Below are 9,686 nucleotides of genomic sequence, written 5' to 3'. Positions count from 1 at the left end.
CATTTTACTTCTACCAGAATGGGAATATTTAAAACACAGCAAGCACCAAGCATTGTCAAGAATGTCAGGCAACTGTAACCCTCCTTGCTGGGAAGAACCCATTCTAGAAGAAAGCATTCGGCTGTCTCTAACATAGTTAAAATCGTGCCCACCCCACAACCTAGAAATTCCAGTACTCAAGGGAAAGGAATGCACGTGTTCACAAAAGACTCCTAACAGAATATTCATTCATAGCAGCCATCTTGTTGAGCCAGTGGCATCTGTTGCCCATCACCAGGAGTGGAAGTCTGAACACTTCTGGGCCCACAGCTAGATGTCAGAATGGCGAGGAAAATCAATGCCATCAACCACTAAATGGGAGAACAACACTGGACTATCGCAGGGAAGAGACAGAGCTGAATCAGCTTCAGTAGTGGGCGTCGGGCCCCATGGACAACAGGTCCCTCTGGGCAAAGGCCAGGTGGCCTGCACACACCCCTCTTGAGACACAAAAGGAAGGACCTCTTCCCCTCCTGGCAGGGGCCAGATACAGCAGTGGGGTTGGCAAGGTGCCATTTGATGCACATGCTTAAGCAGAACAAAGGGGCACCCACTGAGCCTCAGGCAGGGAAAGATCTTCCCGCACAAGTGGTAAGTCCAGCACAGGCTGTGAGGACTCTCTGCCTCTTGGTGAGGAGGCATTCCAGGCCCAAGGCCCATTCTTACGTGGCAGAGTGGAGGTGGAAAGACTGCATGGGGGAGACTGCCTTTCCCAGCACTTCACACAGCCAAAGCACTTCTTCACCCACACAAGTGTGCATCAACTCAGCTGAATCCATACACACATGGGGATGACACTCGTCTACAACACGAAAATTAAGAAGTGATAAACGTGGCGACATGGATATATCTGAACAGCGGAATGTGGCACGAAAATAAAAATGATAATGTACATCCATGCATGTGAATTTCAAGAAGAGGGAAGACTAACCTAAGGGCTAGTCCTCAGAGTAGCGAAGTAATCGAGGGAGGGTGGGCATGGCCTGTAAAGGGGTTCCAAGGAGCTCGGTGGGATGATGGCAGTTTTCTATAGCCTGACCTGTGTGTGTGTTGATGGCATCTGTGAAAACTGCAGTAAAGATTTGTGCGTTTTACTATATGTGAAGCCAGCCTGGATAACTTCCAGTCAGCATACACGTTAGGGGAGGGGGGATGGAGACAAACCGATGTAGAGTATGACAGAGTTTTGAGTTCAAAGACGTTGAAAGCTTGTTGTGGTTCGGTATAAAATGACGTCTCCAAGTGAAATGTACCATGTGTCCCGGAACACCGGTTTTGAGGCCACTATGGCATTAGTGTTAAGCCAGCGTCAGGACGGCTGAGGGGATTATTTTCTTTGTAAGGACAGAGCGGAGGAGCGCTCCCAGGGGTCTGGTCCCTTGAACTGCGGCCCAGGTCGGCCCAGGTCAGCTCGCGGTGTTCTCCTTCCCTCTCCTGATCTGCGTGGCGCCCGGTGGCGAGCAAAAGTGGCGGGCCACCGGAGACGGAGAGCTAGTGCCGTGACTCGGATTCGAACCGAGGTTGCTGCGGCCACAACGCAGAGTACTAACCACTATACGATCACGGCGCGCCACAAAGCCAGTGGCGGAGGCCGACCTTGCTCGGACATATTTGTTGGAAACGCATTGCAATGACCGCGCTGCCCTGTTCCCGGATAGCCACAGGGCCTCGCGCCTTTCTCTCCTTCATGCCCGCTCTCGGTTCTCCCGCCCCTCGTCTCCATTCGCGTACACCCTGAAAACAACCCTCATTCCCGAATCCCGCCTGTCTTCGCACAGGCCTCTTTGGAGGTGTCGTGGGCCTGGTCCGCGCCTGCCCTGCTTCTGTCCGGCTCTTCGCATGTCCCGGCTGCGCCTTTCCCTCCCGCCCGCCGGCCGCAGCGGACGCGAGCGAGGGCGGCGCGGGCGGCGCGGCTGCCGGGTGCAGGCGGAGCAGACAGCGGGACAGCCCAGCGCGGAGCCCCGGGGGTTCAGCTTCCCTCGGAGCCACGCGGCTCGGGCAGGGGGAGTCGCGGCCCCGCGCGAGTCCCGGACGCCGGCTATGAAGGCCGCCCTTGCAGCTGGGAGTCCCCAGCACTCGGGTTTCCGTGGTGGCGAGCGCGACGCGCAGGCTCCATCTCTGGATTTGCGAGGCTTCGGGAGCTGCACGGTCGTCCTGCAAGAGGCAGCGGCTCCGCCTAGCGTTGAAGGAACGCTCATCCAGGTTTTGATGACAACTAGGTGTTGTCTTTTCTTCTGTGGCTCAGCTCCCTGGTGTGTGGGCCGGTCAGCCCGAAGGTTGCTGGTTTGAACCTGTGGCTTTATTACATAGGTGAAAAACTGTCGCCGGGTTTTCTGTCACCCTTTTTGCATCTAGCAGATCCTTTCATGTAAAGACAACAGCGAGACCTGCATTGCCCTCCTGTCCCCCTTGTCTTGTGTACAACATGACCACGTATATGTACAACATGACCAAGGCCCTCTGGGGCTCTCCCAAAAGAGCTAGGGAGGAAACCAGGCGTCTGGGAACCCCCGTACCTTGAAAGAGCAGAACCATCACCGTTAACCTCTGAATTCCTGTTGACAAAACATCCCTTCCATTTTTCTTCTACTATCATTTATTTAGCCCTGCCATGTTTTTTGGAAATCAGATTTGTTCTATGATTTTATGATTACATCTAATGCTGTAGTCGTCATTCTTCTACACGTATCTCTGGCCACTGGTGTTAGTATTCCTGCAAGACAGAGGTCCTGAAAGAACAATTACTCTACATAGCGTTTACACGGGTTTTCTATGTTTCCCTTTTCTCTCCTTTGTTAGCTTACTAGCTATAACTCTTTCTTTTGTTATTTTAGTCATTGCTTTAGGGTTTATAGCATACATCTTTAACTTACCACAGTCTGCCTTCAAGTGGTGGTATAACTCGCCTTCTGGCCTTGATGCTATTCTTGCTGTGATTTGTGCTTTCAGGAAATGCTGAAACTCCACAATGCATTGTTATTACTTTTGTTTAAACTGTCAAATTCTTGAGAGACAGTGAGAGAGAGGGAGAGGGAGAAAGAGAGAGAGAGGGAGAGAGAGAGGGAGAGAGACTTCTATAATAAGAAAATAACCAATATACTTGCCCATTTCAGATGTTCTTCATTCCTTATGTAGACCCAGATTTTCATCTGGTATCCGTTTCCTTCCACCAGGAGGACTCCTTTGATGTTTCTTGTAGTGTGGGGCAGCAGGGGGTGAATTCTTTCCCCCTTTTTTATGTCTTGAAATGCCCTTATTTCACTTACAGTTTTCAGAGGATTTTTTTTTTCTTACATAGACTTCTAAGTTAACTCCCCCACCCAAAACACACACCTTAGTACTTTAAAGATGTTGCTTTGCTCTCCTCTCACTTGCATTGCTTCTGGTAGAGTTCTTCAAGAGCAGAGAGAAATCTGATGCAATACTCATCTTTGTTCCTGTGTGTGTATAATGTCTTTTCTTTCTGGCTGGATTTGAGCGATTTGATTATGATTGTTCCTGGCTTTGTGTTCCCTGATCACTTCTTCCGCAATGTGTAATCCACTGTTAACTCCATCCTGTGAATTTATCATCTCTAATACTGTGTTTTTCGTCTCTAAAGTTTGATTTGGGCCATGTACAACATGTGTGTACATTTCTATGTAACTCTTTAGACCTATGGAATATGGTCAGAGTAACTGTTTTAAAGTCCCCTCTGCTAGTTGTCACATCGTGTCAGCTCTGGTTCAGCTTCAACTGTTTGATTATGCTCCTCACTGTGGGTCATGGTCTTCTGCTCGTTTGCATGCCTGTTGTTCTTTGACTGGATGTCGGGCACTGTAAAGTTTACCTTCTTGTCTACTGGCTATTTTGGTATACCTATAAAACTTGAGCTACCAAGGACTTTTTCTGGGACGACCATTTAAGTGACTTGAGATCAGTTTGATCCTTTTGGGTCCTTTGCTTTACTGATTTCTTTTAGGGAGATCAGTCTAGGTTGATTATTCACACTATTAAGGCAAGACCTTTCTAAGGATTATACCCAATGGCCTATGAATGATGAGCAGTCCACTTGGGTTGGGGGAGCAAGTACGATTTCCTCCCTTGCCTGAATACCAGGCACTGTTCCACAACCCCTTCAGAAGCTTTATTTTTTTTGTCTTGGCCTCAGGCAGTTTCGGTACACACATGTGCCAGTTGGTCCTCTGCCTACTGAATATTTGAGGGTGGCCCATGCCACATCCTTGGATCTTCTCTCTATCCATCTCTCTCATCATTGGGTCTTTGTCCCATGAACTCTAGCTGCCTGACTCTCCACCTGGGGTTTGGCCTCAGATTCCCCTCCTGGAGCCTGGCCTGGAAACTGCCCAGAGGCCATAGCTGGAGCAGTGGGAGGGCTCACCTTGTTTGTTTCTCCTCTCTTGGGTTGCTGTCCTCTGTTGCCCGATTTCCAATGTCTCCAAAACTGTAATTCCATGGGTTTGTGTCTGTTTCTTTGTTTTGGAGAAGGAAGGGGGTAGCTTTGAGGTCATGAATAAATTGGGTATCTGTCACTCCACCTTTGCCAGAAGCTGAAGTCATTGCTTTGTATGTTCTGAGTTTGACTTCAATAGTCAATTGGGATGCCAATTTATATTCCAATGTATTTTTCCAACTCAAAGGGAGCCTCTTCCTTCCGACTCTTGCCAGCACAACAAACTTTCTACACATTAACCCATCTGCCAAAGAGGGGAGTGGCACCCTCCTGACCTAACTGAGCAGAAGGTACAACAGAAAGGCATGGTGGGCATGACTCAGAGATACTGCATTGCATATGTTCTGCAGCTAAACTTCCAACATGTTTAGAAAGTCTTCCAATAATTGTACTTGTTTCCTCTGGTGAGCTACTTAAAGGAGTCCAGAGAAAGCTGGCCAGAATGACCCTAGATTGCTTCCTGTCAGGCAGCTTATCAAACAGGGGAGGAAAAAATCAGTAGTCTGAGACATTTGTTCCTCTTCCATTTACTTTTATGAATAGCATCTTGCCTTTTTGGATGTACACCATCTAATGACTGTTGCCCCTTCTATGCAAGGATGAATGAACACGCAGATGACTGTCTCTATATTCTTCCTCCACAGTGTTTGAGCCCCAAATCCCTGCAAAAGTTATCCTACTTGAGACCAATGGCTGGAACCACAGCATGCAGCCCCTGACAGTGCCTCTTGTGCAGACCAGATCCTTAGAGTTACGGACTCACTTTCCCTTGGTTCCTCTGTTGACTCTCATGAGTAAAACTTAACTCTTTGACTTTTACACACTAAAGCTAGTTCTCAGGCATATCTCCCAACCTTCCAACACCCCACTTCATCTGTGTCTCTCTGTCTGTCTCTGTCCCTCATACTCCTGGCTGTCCCCAGTCTGACCCATTTTCTTCAGCTTTCCTGGGTTCCCCTTCCTCTCTGCCTGGAGACTCAAGGGCTGAGTCTGGGGCACCTTACAGGGTGGGGAGATCATTCCAGATGGTGCCCTTAAGACTTTCCCAAAATCGGGAGCCTTACGTGATTCTCAATTAGCTTTCCCAAAAAACATTCCGAAGAATGGGCAACTTGGAAAACCAAGCCTTTTTTATCTTCCCATTATCCTAATTACTCAAAAGACAAAAAGCTTGAAGCCCAAGTAGATTTCTTGGTCTCTCACAGGACCCTGGATTAGGATGCCTTCATTCACTGATCATTTATTGGGTGCCGATTAGGTGCCAGGCCTTTCTGTAGGCGACATGCTGCATGGAGAGCAGGTCCATAGTCCCTGGCCCCAGGAAGCCACATCTGGAGGCATCAAGAAAGGAGAGTGAGGTGAGAGTACCACCAGTTCTGCCCATCCCACAGCATGTCCAAGGTCAGGGTCTAGGGGGACTAGCAGTGAGCACAACTGCAGCATGGGGGGGGGACAGGGAAATGGGTGACTCTGGACCTAGACGTTGTGGTGGTGGCCTGCACTGGGCCTATTGCCAAAGCACAGAGGAGCAGGGGGCAGTGGGGACAGCAGGGAAGATCATGGATCTGGCTGTCCTGGGTGGGAGCCCCCCTCAAATGGCCCAGTGTCAACTCCCAAACATGCCCAGCCACACAACTTCTGGCCTCAGTGTCACCGTGCCCCTTAGGCATCTTGAAACAGTGCAGTGGTACAAAAAAATGAGGAAGACCAGCCTGGGCATATGGGGGATTTGACAATAGACAAGTGTGGTGTCACATGTCCTAAGACCTCCAGGTGCCACATGCCACTTGTGGTGCAGTTAGGGCTTTGCCTGATTGAACCACTAAAGACTAGAGGAAGGATCTAATTGTGTTATATAACATCATTTAAGGTGGAAACAGAGGCCAGGGTATATTTTAACAATACTCACCTAAGCACCATCAGATCTCTGGAGGGCTGTCATTGCTGGAAATCTAAGAAATTCTGTGAGACGCCTTTGAGTCTGGCAGGATATTTTCTTTTCCAGGGTATGAAGTTTACAACTTAAAGCAACAATAAAGAGAGTGGTTCTTCAAATAAATGAATCTATTCAGGAATAAACAGGGGATAGCAATCTGGGATATGCACACTGTGAGGAATCATAGGCACATCCAGGGAGGCTGAGACAAGGGGAAACTTTAGGAGACAAAATGAGGAAGGTTACAATGAGGAGTTTTGAAAGGATCATCCACGGTCAGAGGAATAAGAAGAAGGGTGGGGTCAGTCCAAGGTTCAGTAGGCAGTTGCTGGGCAGATGTGCTCAAAAAAGTATTCCACCGTGGCCTTTGTGTAAGGTTACGTGTGATTTTCAGAGGCTCCTTGTAATAGTTCATATCATAGGCACGTGTACATGAGAGCTCCTTCTTTGCAGTTCTCCATCTCAACTTTGTTAGGGTTTGGCATAAGTGACTGCATTTTGATTCTGACAATTTTACAGGCCATTGCTTGTCATCCATTCTTAATAAGGGCTAAACTTGTTTAAATTCCTGGAAATTATTAGGTCGTGATTTGTACAGTTATCAGAAGTGCTTACATTGCTGATTCAATTGCCTATTTGAGATGATATAAATGACTTTCCTATCCTTCCTGCAGTGTGATTTTGCAAGCCATTAAAGGACATTTATTTGAATTTTTCCAGCTGTTTGGGAACTAAAATATAACAATCAAAGAAATCTGCCCCTTGCATGCAATAAATTCAGTTTTCTTCCTGTGCTAAAATCCCTTTCAGGCATAGCATTTTATCAAACCCAGAGTTCCTATGGCACATGGCGGTGGGGGCACTGTGTATGAGGATCAACCTTAGCACAGATACACCACATTTGCAGATATTGACAACTAATGGGCCCCTAAGATTTTTACGAAACATTGTAAAGACAAGATGTGAACAAGTTCTCATTGCTGCACTCTCAAATATCAGGAAACAGCAGATTGTCAGAATGATATATAGGTAAACACAAAAGACTCACAGACCAGATTAGCTTTTATGTACCAACAATCAGGGAATGAGTCCCTGTCAACCACCAGCCAACAGAGATTGTCCCCAGTAATTCACCTCATAACATCAGAACCAGAAAGCCACATTAATGTCACTCATGGGAGAAAACAATGATGCAAAACTGATAGAGAAAGGGGATGGGGGAGGGAATTGTCCAACCACCATGCGTGGTATGTAAAAGCCAAAGAGCTCAATTTTTGCACATGAGGTTCAACGGGAGAATCAAGGGAACATTAGCCAATAGCTCTAAGGGTCCAGTTTTGCACAAGGTGCCTGTCACGTGCAGGATTCTATTGGCTCCAATGATGTGTTTCAAATAGGCTAAGTTTTATGAATGTTGTACCTGCAGAAAACTGTCCAGGAATGCAATAGAACAGTTGTGTGCATACTAATTAACCATGGCAAAGGAGAACTGGTATTAGAATGTTTTCATGAAATAAAAAGTAAACCTAGGTTTGTAAGTAAAGAAGAAAGGGAAGGAGGAAAAAATGTCTGAGACCATTGTGATTTTCCTCCCCTTGGCTAAGCAATTTGGCAGAAAGCTACCACAAAGGTTTCTGTGGTGCAACTTCTCTCCTGTGTGACTTGGTCACCACAGAAAACTAATGCAGGCATTAGAGTATTTTAACATATCTTAGCAGTGTAGGTGTGCAGCGTATGAAACAGAATATTTGGGTGTAACGTCCTTCTATTGTCCCTTCCCCTTAGTTAATGGGGGGGGGGCACCACTCTCCTTAGTAGAATATCACAGAGAGATGTACAGAAAGTTTCATGCTGGCAAGTAAATGAAGAAAGGGACATTGATATAGCTGGGAATGAAATTGGGATATCATTTGGTGCCCCTTCTGTGGAAGATGAATTTGCAGAATTCACTAAAATCAGAAGCACTATATAAACACTATAATGTAGCAATTGACATCCAGTTCTCTACAGTATAGAAATATCTGCCCGAGGCCAGGCACGGTGGCTCATCCCTGTAATCCTAGCACTCTGGGAGGCCTAGGTGGGCGGATTTCTCGAGGTCAGGAGTTCCAACCCAGCCTGAGCAAGATCAAGACCCTTCTCTACTATAAATAGAAAGAAATTAATTGGCCAACTAATATATATATATATATATATATATATGTATATATTAGCTGGGCATGGTGGCGCATGCCTGCAGTCCCAGCTACTCGGGAGGCTGAGGCTGGAGAATCGCTTGAGCCCAGGAGTTTGAGGTTGCTGTGAGCTAGGCTGACGCCAAGGCACTCACTCTAGCCTGGGCAACAAAGCGAGACTCTGTCTCAAAAAAAAAGAAGAAAAAAAAAAAAAAGAAATATCTGCCCAAGTGACCAAAGAACTATGTACAAGAAAGACGATTGCAGCTTTTTTTGTAATCCTGAAACTATGAGGAATCTCATCTTAAAAACATTTTGAAAAGAGTTCAATAAAGCACGCACAGCCTAGAAAGAAATGGTTTCTTTTGAAAATAATGGAGAGGATAATTATGATGATGAATGATCCAACTGGTTACAACATGGCTGATAGGGCAATCACTGAATCTAGGCACATGGTGGGGATTGGCCTCCTATGAAAAATGAAAAAATTTGAGGCACCTGAAAGTCTAAGTTACTCGTCCCAGCCTGTAAAGGGCAAAATAAGGATTTCTTCACAACAGTAGTGTATTCTTAGGCCTCTGTTTCTGAAATTTCTGAGTTTCTAAGCCAGTCATTCCAGAGGATAGTCTGAACGTGGGATCCGGGAGTCCGGTGGCAGTTGCCAGCTGAGGGGTCATGAATGAGAGGAGCGGGTAAGACCTGGGGAGGAGGCATCTTCCCATGTTTGTCATGCTGCAGTTGAGAACCCCCAGGAAGTTAAAAGTTACCGCTGGCGTCCCTGGGTGGGATCGAACCACCAACCTTTCGGTTAACAGCCGAACGCGCTAACCGATTGCGCCACAGAGACCACGCCAGCGAGCCATTTCTGGCTCTTTACGGAAGATGAGTCTGAACCCCACGTTCCGCGCCCCACTCCCTGGGTCTCTGGGGTCCCCCTGGCAGGACGACTGTGCACGCCCCGAGCCCTGGGAGACGGAAGGGATCCGAGCGGCGAGTCCCCGGCTTCCTCGCTGGGAAACCGGGCGTCGCGCTAGCCCGAAGCCGGATGGCAGCCGAATGGCTTTCGCCCGGCCCTGCCCCTCGC

The 9,686-nt window shown here is 47.5% G+C and overlaps 2 non-coding genes across 2 annotated transcripts; both read right to left on the bottom strand.

Annotated features, from left to right (window-relative positions):
- Positions 1-1,534: 1,534 nt before the first annotated feature.
- Positions 1,535-1,606, bottom strand: TRNAH-GUG (transfer RNA histidin (anticodon GUG)). Its single transcript has one exon. It is a non-coding gene; the product is annotated as a tRNA-His (tRNA).
- A 7,769-nt stretch (positions 1,607-9,375) lies between these two features.
- On the bottom strand, positions 9,376-9,449 carry TRNAN-GUU (transfer RNA asparagine (anticodon GUU)). Its single transcript has one exon. It is a non-coding gene; the product is annotated as a tRNA-Asn (tRNA).
- Positions 9,450-9,686: the final 237 nt, after the last annotated feature.

The sequence above is a fragment of the Microcebus murinus genome, chromosome 2, assembly GCF_040939455.1.
Source record: "Microcebus murinus isolate Inina chromosome 2, M.murinus_Inina_mat1.0, whole genome shotgun sequence".
Lineage (NCBI taxonomy): Eukaryota > Metazoa > Chordata > Mammalia > Primates > Cheirogaleidae > Microcebus > Microcebus murinus.
Note: the sequence above shows the minus strand (reverse complement) of the source record. Positions and strands in the feature narration are given on the sequence as shown.